The sequence below is a fragment of the Bufo gargarizans genome, chromosome 2 (assembly GCF_014858855.1).
Source record: "Bufo gargarizans isolate SCDJY-AF-19 chromosome 2, ASM1485885v1, whole genome shotgun sequence".
Taxonomy (NCBI): Eukaryota; Metazoa; Chordata; class Amphibia; order Anura; family Bufonidae; genus Bufo; species Bufo gargarizans.
In genome coordinates this window covers 95,447,909-95,464,590 of record NC_058081.1, presented here as the reverse complement: position 1 = coordinate 95,464,590, position 16,682 = coordinate 95,447,909, and positions in this window count along the sequence as shown.

The following is a 16,682-nucleotide window of genomic DNA, read 5'->3' as shown; positions in this document are numbered from 1 at the left end:
ATGATTTTTACGGATCCACGGATACATGGATCGGATCCGCAAAAAGCATACGGACGTCTGAATGGAGCCTTACAGGGGGGTGATCAATGACAGGCGGGTGATCACCCATATACACTCCCTGATCACCCCCTGTCATTGATCACCCCCCTGTCATTGATCACTCCCCTGTAAGGCTCCATTCAGACGTCCGCATGATTTTTACGGATCCATGGATACATGGATCGGATCCGCAAAACACATGCGGACGTCTGAATGGAGCCTTACAGGGGGTGATCAATGACAGGCGGGTGATCACCCATATACACTCCCTGATCACCCCCCTGTCATTGATAACCCCCCTGTAAGGCTCCATTCAGACGTCCGCATGCGTTCTGTGGATCCGATACATGTATCCATGGATCCGTAAAAAATCATGCGGATGTCTGAATGGAGCCTTACAGGGGAGGTGATCAGTGACAGGGGGGTGATCACCCTGATTACCCTGATCACCCCCTGTCATTGATAACCCCCCTGTAAGGCTCCATTCAGACGTCCGCATGCGTTCTGTGGATCCGATACATGTATCCATGGATCCGTAAAAAATCATGCGGATGTCTGAATGGAGCCTTACAGGGGGGGTGATCAGTGACAGGGGGGTGATCACCCTGATTACCCTGATCACCCCCTGTCATTGATAACCCCCCTGTAAGGCTCCATTCAGACGTCCGCATGCGTTCTGTGGATCCGATACATGTATCCATGGATCCGTAAAAAATCATGCGGATGTCTGAATGGAGCCTTACAGGGGGGGGTGATCAGTGACAGGGGGGTGATCACCCTGATTACCCTGATCACCCCCGGTCATTGATAACCCCCCTGTAAGGCTCCATTCAGACGTCCGCATGCGTTCTGTGGATCCGATACATGTATCCATGGATCCGTAAAAAATCATGCGGATGTCTGAATGGAGCCTTACAGGGGGGGGTGATCAGTGACAGGGGGGTGATCACCCTGATTACCCTGATCACCCCCTGTCATTGATAACCCCCCTGTAAGGCTCCATTCAGACGTCCGCATGCGTTCTGTGGATCCGATACATGTATCCATGGATCCGTAAAAAATCATGCGGATGTCTGAATGGAGCCTTACAGGGGGGGTGATCAGTGACAGGGGGGTGATTACCCTGATCACCCCCTGTCATTGATAACCCCCCTGTAAGGCTCCATTCAGACGTCCGCATGCGTTCTGTGGATCCGATACATGTATCCATGGATCCGTAAAAATTCATGCAGATGTCTGAATGGAGCCTTACAGGGGGGGTGATCCGTGACAGGGGGGTGATAACCCTGATCACCCCCTGTCATTGATAACCCCCCTGTAAGGCTCCATTCAGACGTCCGCATGCGTTCTGTGGATCCGATACATGTATCCATGGATCCGTAAAAATTCATGCAGATGTCTGAATGGAGCCTTACAGGGGGGGGTGATCAGTGACAGGGGGGTGATCACCCTGATCACCCTCTGTCATTGATAACCCCCCTGTAAGGCTCCATTCAGACGTCCGCATGCGTTTTGTGGATCCGATCCATGTATCCATGGATCCGTAAAAAATCATGCGGATGTCTGAATGGAGCCTTACAGGGGGGGTGATCAGTGACAGGGGGGTGATCACCCTGATTACCCTGATCACCCCCTGTCATTTATAACCCCCCTGTAAGGCTCCATTCAGACGTCCGCATGCGTTCTGTGGATCCGTTACATGTATCCATGGATCCGTAAAAAATCATGCGGATGTCTGAATGAAGCCTTACAGGGGGGGTGATCAGTGACAGGGGGTGATCACCCTGATTACCCTGATCACCCCCTGTCATTGATAACCCCCCTGTAAGGCTCCATTCAGACGTCCGCATGTGTTTTGTGGATCCGATCCATGTATCCATGGATCCGTAAAAAATCATGCGGATGTCTGAATGGAGCCTTACAGGGGGGGTGATCAATGACAGGGGGGTGATCAGGGAGTCTATATGAGTGATCACCCCCCTGTCATTGATCACCCCCCTGTCATTGATCACCCCCCCCCCCCCCTCTGGTAAGGCTCCATTCAGACATTTTTTTTGGCATAAGTTAGCGGAAATTTTTTGTTTGTTTTTGTTTTTGTTTTTTCTTACTAAGTCTCATATTCCACTAACTTGTGTCAAAAAATAAAATCTCACATGGACGCACCATACCCCTCACGGAATCCAAATGCGTAAACATTTTTAGACATTTATATTCCAGACTTCTTCTCACGCTTTAGGGCCCCTAAAAAGCCAGGGCAGTATAAATACCCCACATGTGACCCCATTTCGGAAAGAAGACACCCCAAGGTATTCCGTGAGGGGCATATTGAGTCCATGAAAGATTGAAATTTTTGTCCTAAGTTAGCGGAAAGTGAGACTTTGTGAGAAAAAAACAAAAAAAAATCAATATCCGCTAACTTATGCAAAAAAAAAAAAATTCTAGGAACTCGCCATGCCCCTCATTGAATACCTTGGGGTGTCTTCTTTCCAAAGTGGGGTCACATGTGGGGTATTTATACTGCCTTGGCTTTTTAGGGGCCCGAAAGTGTGAGAAGAAGTCTGGGATCCAAATGTCTAAAAATGCCCTCCTAGAAGGAATTTGGGCACCTTTGCGCATCTAGGCTGCAAAAAAGTGTCACACATGTGGTATCGCCGTACTCAGGAGAAGTTGGGGAATGTGTTTTGAGGTGTCATTTTACATATACCCATGCTGGGTGAGAAAAATATCTTGGTCAAATGCCAACTTTGTATAAAAAAATGGGAAAAGTTGTCTTTTGCCAAGATATTTCTCTCACCCAGCATGGGTATATGTAAAATGACACCCCAAAACACATTGCCCAACTTCTCCTGAGTACGGCGATACCAGATGTGTCACACTTTTTTGATGCCAAGGTGGGCAAAGGGGCACATATTCCAAAGTGCACCTTTCGGATTTCACCGGCCATTTTTTACAGATTTTGATTGCAAAGTACTTCTCACACATTTGGGCCCCTAAATTGCCAGGGCAGTATAACTACGCCACAAGTGACCCCATTTTGGAAAGAAGACACCCCAAGGTATTCCGTGAGGGGCATGGCGAGTTCCTAGAATTTTTTATTTTTTGTCGCAAGTTAGTGGAATATGAGACTTTGTAAGGAAAAAAGAGAAAAAAAAAAAATCATCATTTTCCGCTAACTTGTGACAAAAAATAAAAAATTCTAGGAACTCGCCATGCCCCTCACGGAATACCTTGGGGTGTCTTCTTTCCAAAATGGGGTCACTTGTGGCGTAGTTATACTGCCCTGGCAATTTAGGGGCCCAAATGTGTGAGAAGTACCTTGCAATCAAAATGTGTAAAAAATGGCCTGCAAAATCTGAAAGGTGCACTTTGGAATATGTGCCCCTTTGCCCACCTTGGCAGCAAAAAAGTGTGACACATCTGGTATCGCCGTACTCAGGAGAAGTTGGGGAATGTGTTTTGGGGTGCCATTTTACATATAACCATGCTGGATGAGAGAAATATCTTGGCAAAAGACAACTTTTCCCATTTTTTTTATACAAAGTTGGCATTTGACCAAGATATTTTTCTCACCCAGCATGGGTATATGTAAAATGACACCCCAAAGCACATTCCCCAACTTCTCCTTAGTACGGCGATACCAGATGTGTGACACTTTTTTGCTGCCAAGGTGGGCAAAGGGGCACATATTCCAAAGTGCACCTTTCGGATTTCACCGGTCATTTTTTACACATTTTGATTGCAAAGTTCTTCTCACACATTTGGGCCCCTAAATTGCCAGGGCAGTATAACTACGCCACAAGTGACCCCATTTTGGAAAGAAGACACCCCAAGGTATTCCGTGAGGGGCATGGCGAGTTCCTAGAATTTTTTATTTTTTGTCGCAAGTTAGTGGAATATAAGACTTTGTAAGAAAAAAAAAAAAAAAAAAATCATCATCATTTTCCGCTAACTTGTGACAAAAAATAAAAAGTTCTATGAACTCACTATGCCCATCAGCGAATACCTTAGGGTGTCTACTTTCCGAAATGGGGTCATTTGTGGGGTTTTTCTACTGTCTGGGCATTGTAGAACCTCAGGAATCATGACAGGTGCTCAGAAAGTCAGAGCTGCTTCAAAAAGCGGAAATTCACATTTTTGTACCATAGTTTGTAAATGCTATAACTTTTACCCAAACCATTTTTTTTTTGCCCAAACATTTTTTTTTTTATCAAAGACATGTAGAACAATAAATTTGGCGAAAAATTTATATATGGATGTCGTTTTTTTTTGCAAAATTTTACAGCTGAAAGAGAAAAATGTCATTTTTTTGCAAAAAATTCGTTACATTTTGATTAATAACAAAAAAAGTAAAAATGTCAGCAGCAATAAAATACCACCAAATGAAAGCTCTATTAGTGAGAAGAAAAGGAGGTAAAATTCATTTGGGTGGTAAGTTGCATGACCGAGCGATAAACGGTGAAAGGAGTGTAGTGCCGAAGTGTAAAAAGTGCTCTGGTCATGAAGGGGGTTTCACCTAGCGGGGCTGAAGTGGTTAAAGGATCCTCTGGTGACATCTTGGTGCCAGATACCAAAGGAAAAATTCAGAGGTCTTGTGGAGTCCATTGCTCAATGGAGACAGACTTTAGTGTCATGGCTGATCTGCTTACATATTCTGTTTACCATACTACTCAATTGTTTTGAAGTATCTTCACTTCCAACATAAGTAACACATGTTTGTCTCCTACAAATTCAAGCCAATATAATGCCCACACCTCTTCAGAAACCTAGAAAATATAAGGCTCATGCACAAATCAAAGCCCTGAGCACTTCTTCTGCACTGCAGTGCACGGAGACTTGATTGCATCTTAGTACAGAGCCATACATCCTCTTTCTGCTGCCATACAGGCTCCATCATGTGCTGTGTACTTGGTGATGTTTTCCCATGACAGCAGTGAATATACCTCTGTGCCTATAGCTTCCAAATGTGCATGCGACCATGATTTTTACAATGTATCCCTCAGGAACCTACAAAATACCAGAGCACTTTTTGGTCATGGAACATTGTGACTTCAACATAAATGTTTCCAAATTCTTGCTGGGAATAGGAGCTCTGCACTCCGACATGATCGAAATGTCAGCAGTAGAAAAAGCCAATGTAATAACTTTTTCACGTCTCCCCAGGGTACATACGCTTACAGTCTATAGTAGATAGTTGTTCTGATGGTAGAAGACCGAAGTTTTGCAATGTTATTTGGCATGAACGTCTCTGAATTTTCTCAGTGGTTTAGCAAAAATGTAGCAAACAATATTTTCTGTTTGTGTCAAATGGTGCTGTTCACGCTCCTCAGAAACCCTGTGAAATATTCTTTATTTGGTTATTTGCGGTTCAGGAGATTTGAACAGACACAAAGGTCAGGGATCCTGAAGGGGACATTAAATTGTTACATGGAAGAACAGTCACACGCATTGTATAAAATAAATACACAAAAAACCTCTTGGGTGTATTGGAAATGGGAACTTGTAGCAATTACTCTCCAGGTGATTTGCGCAGAGTCAGCCGAGCGGAAAGTGCTGTAACAGATATGTTTATTGTTACAGTGGAACCGTGTTGATATTGCAGAAAAACTCAGAGCTGAATCATGTCCTGTATTCTTGTATACAGCAAAGCCATGGTGTCGGGTAATCCAAGCAAAAGTTACAGAAGTAAAGGTAGTAAATAAGAATATGACTTCAAAGAACGTGCGACTTATTGTGTAGTCATGTCTGCAGCCTACATGGTGTAATACATGTTACTACATTTATTGTATGTCCCCTGGGAGTACAAACAGAAGAAATATGAGGATAATATTAAGCAAACATTGCTTGGTAAACTGGAGTCAATCAAGCACTTCAATTCTAATGAGGGTACGGCTGACAATGGAGGCCAATACATCCTTATTATTTTTTATTTATGACTTTCCATTGTTTTGTAGTTAAGATCAGAATATAGACAATTTTACCAGAAAACTATTTCAACCATAATTCCACTCATTGAGAATCACTCAACTTTATATTGATGATATAGGGTCTTTTTTTGGTGGGAGCTTGTGGCATCCCTCTAATCACTTTTAAGGCTGAGCCTGTAATGTAAAAGTCAGAGGGTGACAGAGAGACCATTGATTTTATTCAGTACCTTGCACTTCTCCAGTCCAAAGAGCATTGGAGAGCATTCAGCAGTCAGGAAAGCACATTATCCCATTTCCAAGGTAACTCAGAGGAAGGAACCTTGAGTAGCAACCTGACAGTGAGGCAAAACTATGCTTCTTGTTTAATAATTTTGTTGCAGGCGATCAAAACCTTTCCGTTATAAAAAGTAGAGGGTACAGTACCTGCCCACACCTATTCATCTTTGTTTCCTTCATCTAAAGACAAAATATGAGATCATCTGCAATCCTGAGATTCAGTGCTTCTTGGGTCTTGCATGCATAGTCATTATTAGAGATGAGCGAATCGAAGTTGGCCAAGTGGAATTCAATCCAAATTTCAGGAAAAATTTGAAAAATGGCTGCTGCACGTGTTAGGACATGGAGCAAGGAACTCTGGGAACGAGGGATCACCCACAATGCCATCCATGCAGCCAATTAGCAGCCAGATAGGCCTGTGATGTCATAGCCCTATAAAAAGCCTCAACCATTTTGGATTCAGCCATTTTCCAGTGTACTTAGTGCAGGGAGAGATGTTAGCAGGCGCTAGGGACAGTGGTAGGAAAGACTTTAAAACTTTTATTTTGCTGTATAGAAGTTCAGGGAAAGGATAGGAAGGAATCAATCCACAGTATTGAAGCAGAACAGGGTTCAGTAGGGGAGTTTTCAGCCTGGGTTATAGGAACAATCTTATTATACCTTGCTGCGCTGACTACAGATCCAAATTGCCATTATACAGCTCAGTAATTCCAGAAAAAACTGTTTGATACAGCCATTAAAAGGGTTTATTACAAGGAAATATTTATACATCTTATTTGCTGTCCAGCGGTGCAGTTATATGTTCTAAAAAATTTTTAGGCTTGTATAAGTGGGAAAAAAAGGCTTCTTTGCTGTTGTCTGGTGAAGTGGGACAATGACAGCCCTTTTTGGCGTGTATTAGCGACCATAAAAAAATATATTATTTGCTGTTTAGCGGTGCAGTTATATGTTCTAAAGCCCTTTTTGGCATGTATTAGTGGCACAAAAATATATATTATTTGCCATTTAGCCGTGCAGTTGCATTGGGCTCCTCAGCCTAGGGCTCTTTAAGATGCTACCCAGATGTAGGAAATGTTGAGTGGTATAGTGTGGCCTAAAATGTCTCTCTATGTGTGTCACGGTGATCCTACCTGGATACGGCTGGACCCCAGGCTTTGGCTCTGAAGCAATAGAAATAATTGGGAAATAATTTAGGATTTGGAAAAAAGATTGAGTCCAGACCTTGTATAGAGTTGAACAGCAGCTTTACTTGACTAAACATTCATCCAAGACAGTCTTCAAACTTTATCTTGGTCCCTGCAGGCTTTAGCATTAAAACAGCAGGCAAACAGATTTTTGCTACACCTGTTTCTCTCTGGCTCTGCTGTGCTGACAGGCTTGCTGTATAACTGTGCTTCTTCTATATGCTGCACTACACTTGGTAATCTGACTCTTAAGTTATACCAGGTAATTTTATCCTGGCTCCTAAGGCTTTAAGCTTTGGCCTCCATGTCCAGCAGAGCTGAGGGTGCTCTGGCTGGCTTGGCTTGGGCACATCCAGCAGAGAGGTGCCCTGCTACACACCTATCCCCTAGCAGGGGATATGCTAGACTTAACTAGAAACTGGGAGACACCCTTCCTACAGAAAAGAAGAACTCGCCCACTCCTCCACAGAGGGGGCAGAATGGAATGGAAAGCTTCATTCTATCTAACTGTATCTCTGCCAGTATCTCTGACATATTTGCTGCCACCTGCTGGTAAATCAGGCACATTACATGTTAACATAACAGTTGCAAACAGATTAGGAATGCATATTGTATAAGACCTGACCAAATACATAAGATGACATGGGGTTAGACCATTAGAGATAGTAGCTGATGGCAGAGATGGTAATGCCACTCTGGGGCGTTACATTCCCTCTTACTTAAAACCAAATGGTCTTCGGCTTGTGCTTAGGATGTGCTCTAAGGGTATGCAAAGAAAAGCTAAAGTGCTGCTTGAGAATATAGACTATTACACACATACATAGACTTACGGCAACAATTACCCATAGGTTCCTGTCCGTATGAGTAGGGTGTCTTTTCATAGTTTGCCCTCTTAGTAATAACCCGATAATAGTGTTGGGCAAGCATGCTCGGCCAAATATCGCATGTGCTTGAGCGCGATGCTCGAGTCAGTGTATTTAAATCTAATTTAGCCTCTATTTCTGAAAGTTTCTGGCAGTATTTGAACTCACAACCTTCTACATTACAGCCAAGAATGTTAACCACTACACTATAGAGCTGCATGACCAGCTACTTAAAAAAAAGAGGCTTCTGCTGTATAGGAATACTTACTTCACCTGGTTTGCAGTTTTTCCACCTGTTGTCCACAGCAGGCTTTAGGGGCCTGTTTCTCAGCATGCGGCTCACAGCCCTTTTGCACAGCACAAGTTTTCAGATCCCAAAAAAAACAGGGACTGACAGCGCTCCACTGTAAGAGAGGAATAATACACACCCAGCTGAGACTGCTGGTTGGGTTTGATATAGGCCAGTAAAGACCCGGCCTGGAGAGTGGGGAGAAGCCACCCACCCAGCACTTTGGCTACTCCCAGTAAGAGTCGGTCCGGATCAGATTACAGCCATGCTAAAATAGCAACGTGTCAACCAGAACTAGCTTGAAAATATCAGCTCTTACTTCACCGAGGTCAGGAACCTATGTGACACATACCTTCCGTCAACGATGGACCCTTGCGCCTTCCTACATACCTCCCCACTTTGTTCAACCCTGAGAGGGTGAACACTTGCCAGACAGTGTACCCAGGACAGGGCATCTGAATTTCCCTGTAAGCGGATTTGAAAAGCAAATTTTTATTTTGAATATCGCCACTTCAAGAATTTGCAAATATTTAGAATATAGTGCTATATATTCGTCATATCGAATATTTGTCATTTTTTCCATCTGAACACATGATTTCTCCCTGTTTCTTGCTTGTGTGCCAATGAGTCATTGGCCCACAATCAACTTAAGCAGGGATGAATCATGACTTCAGATGGAAAAAATGACGAATATTCTAAAATACGAATATACTGTTTAGCACTATATTGACTATAGTGCTATATATTAGTTTTTAGAATATTCATCATTTTTTTCCATATGAAGTTATGATTCCTTCCTGCTTAATTTGCTTGTGGGCCATGACTCATTGGCCCACAAGCAAGAACCAGGGAGTAATCATGTGTTCAGATAGAAAAAATTCTATAGTGCTATATATTCGTTTTTGACCCATGCCTGTATTGATTGTGTAATATTCGCATATTATGCAATCATTACCTTGCCGATTTTCGAGTAAAAAAAAAGAATTTAGAATATAACGAATATTCGAATTCGCGAATATTCGATGAATATTCTACAAAATATTAGCGAAATATCACAAATTCGAATATTACCCCTGAAGCTCATCACTACTGTTCAATGGATTCACCTCGCAGATGGTTTACCCAATACAACATATCTTGATGAACCACAAAACAGGGAAACACTGACTCTGCCCCCGGTTGTTGTGGTTCCCCATCTATTATTAATACATTTTCCCAGGCTCGGGATAGGGTTGGGTCCTGGAGTTGTGCAGAACCAAAATTATCCCCTGAGACTCTGCTAGGGCTACATTTGTCTCACGGGTAACTTTCGCATCCGGCCATAGTGTCGGGAAACTGGGGAAGTCTTTCCTAATTATTAGTTCATACTGTAATTTTGTGGCAACGGCCACCTTATGAGTCCACCTGCCAGCCACCGTTGACAGAGAGACCAGGGCGGTAGGATAGTCCTTTAGTCTCCATGAATGCACACAACACCGACTTTTCGGCCAGCATACTCGGTGGGCCGCACCAGGGCAGCTCTTACCAGGGACACCAGGCTCGCTGAATCCTGCAGTTCCACCACCAGAGTGTCCCCCACTTCCACCTGGCACAGGTGGCTATTGTCTGAAGTCTCGGAGGTTCCTGGCATACAATTAGTGGCGGTAGCCATAGTTGGTATCATGGGTTCACCCCGATGGGGACAGTCGGCCCTTATGTGTCCAGGCTCCTGACACTGCCAGCAGACCACCGGGGCTGGGTCTGCAGGGGGTACATCCCAGGTGGGTTTTGCTGGCACCAGCTGTCGGGTCTGGGGTGGAGATTTCTGGGGTTTGACGGGCCGCCTCCCAAAAGAACCCCTCTGTAGTTTTCTGGTGGCCTCTTAATGCTACACAGGTCGACCATCTCTAAGGCATTACCAGGAGACATCTGGCCGATCCAGTGCTGGAGAGGGTTCGGCAAAGCCCTCCAAAACACATCCGCCAACAGACGGTCCAGCATAGCAGTGGTAGTCAATATGTCAGGCTGCAGCCATTTTTGAACCTGGTGTAGCAGTTCATAATATTGTGGTCTGGCGGGTTCAGCCCGGTTAAATTCACACAAATGCACTGGCTGGGCCCGGACCAATACATTCACCCCCAGTCTTGCCAGGATCTCACCTTTTACGCGTAGAACTAAAAACGCTTGCTGGGGTCTAGACGCCAGGAATGGAGCAATGACTGCAGTCCACTGGTCTCAGGGGAACCTCTCCCTCACGGCCACCTTTTCGAACACCGCCAAATAGGTCTCTACGTCATTCGAGGCTGGCATCTTAGGAATCTCCGCACAGATATCTTTCCGGGCATCGTGGATGTTCTGGGACGCTCCTGCCGCTTGCAATGCCATCACATGTTGTAATAGCAGCTGGTTAGTTTACTGCTGCTGCTTGTTAGCCTCCCTCTGCTGCTAGTTAGCCTCCACAAGGTCTTTCACGACCACCTCCATTTTGTCAGGGGACACGGGTCGCAACCTTGCCGGCTTAATATAGGACATACACTCGTGCCCGGGAAAAACTAAAAAATTTTGGCCCGCATCCGAGACCAATTGTGGGGTTTCGCTCTGGTAGGCAGGTTAGTGGACACAGTATAGAGGCATTCACAAAGTCTTTAACTTAAATAGTTCAGTGTGTATTCACACACAAGGCAAAACAAAATTTTGCATTCTTGGTGTTTGTTCACACCATGGAAAGTCCACACAAGCACTTTGGTGCTCGACAAACACTACCAGTGAACCAACAAGACTGCACTAAGTGCTCAAATACTCCATGACGTGGCCACAGTCATATGTGGAGCATGGGGGTTTCATGTACTGTAATCCCTCTACTATACTATGAGACGCCCGCAAATAGAAGGGTGGCTTCATCCTGTATTCCCTTCCAAGCACCAAGGTCTATAAATAACTTTTCTCACGATCACCTTGATGACTAAACAGGTAGCTACAAAATTTTCCTTAGGACATACACAAACTAGGAGGAGGATCTGGTTGTCTCCCACATCTCCCTCCATCTCCCCCCATCTCCAAACACAAATTAGCAGCGGATCTACCTTTGACAGTGTTAGATCTGCTTGTGACGTGTATCAACATCCTCAGAGGCAGTCCATATGAGCAATGAAGTAGGATGATAACTATCTGGCTAACAAGAAGTGCAAAGATCCAATTAAGGTGCATACAATTACATTGCAGTACCTGTAAAGGAATACACAGAACGGGCAGAATACTTTAAACGTTGCTGAAAACGTGAAAAGGTTAGTGCGGAAATAGTGCAAATACATAATGCAATTAAATAGTGCAATAAAAAAATATTTGAGTCCTTTTCTTCAGTGCTGGCAGATAAAATGCACCAAACTGGAAAATAACAATGTCATTATTGGTAATCCACATAAGGCACAATGTAATTTGTAATCCACATGGGGTAGTAATGTCACTTTTTGTAATTCACATGGGGTATAGGATAGCAGCAATAATAAATGAGAATCCCTTTTTTTCAAATGAAATTGAGAAGGGGGTAAAAAGGAATTGGCTCAGACGTGCGCAACTGGGAATGTTCCTGAAGACAGGGGGAGTCCTGACGAGCATGGCCATCTTGGTGAGGACAAAACGGGGCAGCAAGAACAAATAAAACATAGCCAACATGTCCTCACCTGTCAAGTCCAGTCAATAAAGTGGCTCCCTTTAGTCCGTAATTTTCTGAATTCAATGAAGAGGCTCCTTAGAGGAGGTTCTTGAAATCCTCCTCACTGCTACTGCTGCTGAATGACATAAGAGGTCACTCCTGCCTCTTGTATGCCAGGTGTGCTGCAACAGTAGTGCTCTGGTGACTCCTGCTGGCAGATCTCGGAAGTGACCTGGTGGTTACACTAGCCACTGTTGCAGCGACTCTCTGCTTCATTGGACTGGAACCTCCTGCCATGGCAAAGGGATCCAGTACCTCCAGCTGAAGATGCAGCGGTAGATAATCCTCCGGTCGTGGTGGTGAATTCCGGGTAGCTCTCTCCATTGCTGACACCATTTTCCAAGGTAGTTTACTACCGTCGGGCTGGACATAAACATAGCAGTAGCCGCACATTCAAGTTGGCATGTTGGTGGTGGGGGCAGACCTGGAATAAAGAGGCTCCGGCTTCGGCTGTGCTTTCTCACCAAAGCGGTGTACTCCCCCTGCGGTTTCTTGCAGGCAGTGTACTCGACCCGCACTCTGGTGCTGGCGCTGGAATGAGGGGGTTTTCCAGGAGGGTCACTCCGGCAGCAAAGGGTTCCTTGAGGGCCTCCATTCGGGTGGTATTCCACCTAGTCCTCCTTGTACAAACTATGTTGGGCCTGGGGAAAATAGGGGTGCTTGACAGAGCGACGTCCCACAAATAGCTCTTGCCCGGTCTCGTCATCCATAAGGAATCCACTTCCCCGTCCAACTGAAAACCAGACAACGGTTCCTTTTTGCCATTCTAATTTCGGGTCTCCTGGCTGTGGTTGATCCAGAATGCAGATTGCCCAGTCTTCGATGGCTCGCTTATACTCCCACATAGTAGCAGCGGCGTGGGCCGTTATTTCTTTAGGGACCATAGGGTTTAGTCCAATGAAGGTACCACTCTTCCTGGGGGCGGCGGAGTGGATACTCGGGCCGCCTTCATCGCACCAGTCGGCACGGCAGACCCCTCGGGCATTCTCTTTGGGTGTCGCTGTATTTAGAACATGCAAATCTCCGACAGGGCAGCCTGCATCTAGGGCATGTCATCTCCCCGGACAATTTTGTTCCAGTTCAGCTTGGGGAACGCCATCTTGTTTCCTCTTTGGCCAAAACAAACTGTTGAGGGAGGAGGAGCTTTTGGGGTGGAGTTTTCTTTCTGTATATTTGCATCGGGTTGTTCCCTGTGAGCAGGGCTGTAGCTGGTTTTCCCGCTTTTGAGACGCAAGAAGAAAATATGCCATCAGAGACAAAGATGGAGAATTAACCACTTGGATACCAGCGCACACATTCCTGTGCCTGTGACCGCAATAAAGTCATTTTTAAATGTTTTTATTTTTTTTATTCTGTATGCCTTGTAGTATAAAGGTACGCAAGTAAATCCTGTTCATGATGCCAAAATTGCAATGGGCGCATGCCCCTAGGGCCCTTTAATGCCGAGTGGTATAGTGAGGCCTAAAATGTCTCTCTATGTGTGTCACAGTGCTCCTACCTGGTGTGGGGCTTCGCTATGGTAGGCAGGTTAGCGGACGCAGTATAGAGGCAATCACAAAGTCTTTAACTTAAATAGTTCAGTGTTTATTCACACAGAATGCAAAACAAAATATCAGTTTGCAGTCTTGGTGTTTGTTCACACCATGGAATGTCCACAGAACACAAACATTCACCTTGTTAGCAGTTTCTCATCAGAGGCCCCCAGCAGGCTTTAAGGGTCTGTTTTCCAGCATGTGGCTCTCAGCCCTTTTGCACACAACTTCAGATCCCAAACCACAGAGACTCCACAGCTTCACTGTGAGATGAAAGATAATCCACACCACCTGATTAATGGTGACTGCTTTTATAAGCCTTCCAAGACCCGGCCTGGAACGTTAAGAGTAGCCACCCACCCACCACTTTGGCTACTCCCAGTAAGAGCCACCCTGGATCGGTTTTACAGCTATACTAAACAGTTGAAATGTCAGAGCAATAATGACACTTCAGGAAAAAAAGTCTCTTACCTCACTGAGGCCAGGAACCTCGGTGACACGTACTGACCATCAATGATGGCTCCTTGTTCCTTCCTACATTGGATACGGCTGGACCCCAGGCTTTTGCTCCGAAGATAGGGGAAATAATTTTGAACTGGCAGGCAAGCTCATCTCTGCTACACCTGTTTCTCTCTGGCATTGCTGTGCTGACAGGCTTGCTGTATAACTTTGCTTCTTCTGTCTGCTGCACTACACTTGGTAGTCTGACTCTTAAGTTAGACCAGGGAATTTTCCTCCTGGCTTCTGAGGATTTAGGCTTTGGCCTCCATGGCCAGCAGAGCTGAGGGTGTTCTGGCTGGCTTGGCTTGGGCACGTCCAGCAGAGAGGTGCCCTGCTACACACCTGTCCCCTAGCAGGGGATAAGCTAGACTTAACTAGAAACTGGGATCCACCCTTCCTGCAGGAAGTAGGACTCGCCCACTCCTCCACAGGGGGAAGGGGGGGTTAGAATGGAAAACTTAATTCTATCTAACTGTAACTCTGCCATATTTGCTGCCACCTGCTGGTGAACCAGGTACATTACATGTTAACATAACAATTGCAAACAGATTTGAAATGCACATTGTATAGGACCTGAACAAAATACATAAGATGACATGGGGTTAGACCATTAGAGAAAGTAGCCGGGTGCAGAGATGGTAATGCCACTCTGGGGAGTTCCACAGTTATATGTTCTAAAGCCCCTTTTGGCGTGTATTAGTTGCACAAAAATATATATTATTTGCTGTTCAGCGGTACAGTTATAAGTTCTAAAGCCTTTTGTAGCGTGAACAAGTGGAAAAACATAAGGACCTATTTGCCGTTCAGCGGTGCAGTTATATGTTCTAAAGCCCTTTTTGGAAAAAAGGGCTTATTAGCTGTTGTGTGGTGAACTGAGAAAATTACAGACTTTTTTGCGGTGTTTTAATTTCCTTTTTATTTATTTATTTGATCTAACAGTATGTCAGACAGAGAAGTGCCAGGCCCTGCACAGGGAAGTGGCAGAGGTCTAGATGTATCTGGCACAGGTCACAGCAGAGTAAGGAAGTGTGGCAGCAGGAGTCACAGCAAGAGGCCTGAGCACCCGGTGTCATGTTGCAGTCGTGTCTTGACCAGCAACCCAGAGGTTCTTGAATGGTTGGCTCAGTCATCCACTTCGCCCCCCCAGCCAAGAGTCGGTGGGTTCGTCAGACACAACCCTTAGTTGGCATGGCCCGGGAGAAGGCCCTGTGCCCTCACCTGTCCTCAACCTGCCACTGTCCTTTTCTGTTTCCTTAGAGAATTATTATATGCTGTGGGCTTAGCTCCACTATACAGCAAGGACGAGCTACTAGAGGACAGTCAGCAGCTACTGGCCGATTAAAATATGGAGGAAACATCCGCCACTTCCTCTGCTAGGCGGGCAAGTAGTGATGAGGAGAGTGGCTTGGGAGCTGGTGTTGCGAGCGGTCAGGTTCTTTACCCAGAGACCGCTTATTATTTGGTAGCCAAAAGAAGGAGTGGGTATAAAACACAGAAGTCATGCACATATTCCATTCACATGTCATCTCTGTTTTGTATCCACTTCAGTTTTTTTGGGCTTTAGCAATACTGATGGATTACTGACCAAATGCTGACCGAGTGAAGGCGGATGCTCCACAGACAGGATCCATTTTTTGGGGGTTATTGTTCTGACAGTTCAGAGGAAGGGCAAAATAATCAGTGACGTCAACACAAACTTACTGCTGACTACTTGTATAAGCGTTTAATAGAACAGGTTCTGTAGGCATCTATATGGAATCAGCTGCCGATGGTGTGAAAGAAGTGCGCTACTTCTTGACGCTAACATCGACCTGTAAGGCTGAGTTCACACTTGAACTATTTGGCCAGTTTTGGCCCCGTAACTGCCCAAATAAGTGAAGTGTGCAGTGATTCTAAGAGTGACGCCTGTCATCTGTGTGTCATACAGACTCACAGCATTATTTCACTACCACAACAGACTCTCACTGGAATGCAACAGCCGAGCCACGACCTTTATCAAGCCTACCATGTAGCTGAAACGTTGCTGTCTGGTTTTATGGCAGACATTTTATGAAGCTCGTCCAATAAAGAATTCACTGAAGATGCTGCCATTGCCTCCTTTTGTACACATATCATCAGGATAGGTCATCAATATCAGATCGGCGGAGGTCCGACAACCGATCAGCTATATGTGGAGATGGGACATGCAGTGTGCACATGCTGTCTCCCTTCTCTCTTCGTGCTCGTTGCTGTATGTCTATGGGACAGCAACAGCAAACAGAAAGAGAGAAGGGAGAAAGCATGTGCACAGTGCATGCGCCGTCTCCCCATTTAGCTGGTCGTGAGGATGCTGTATTTTGGAACCCGCCGATCTGATATTGATAACCTATCCTGAGGATAAGTC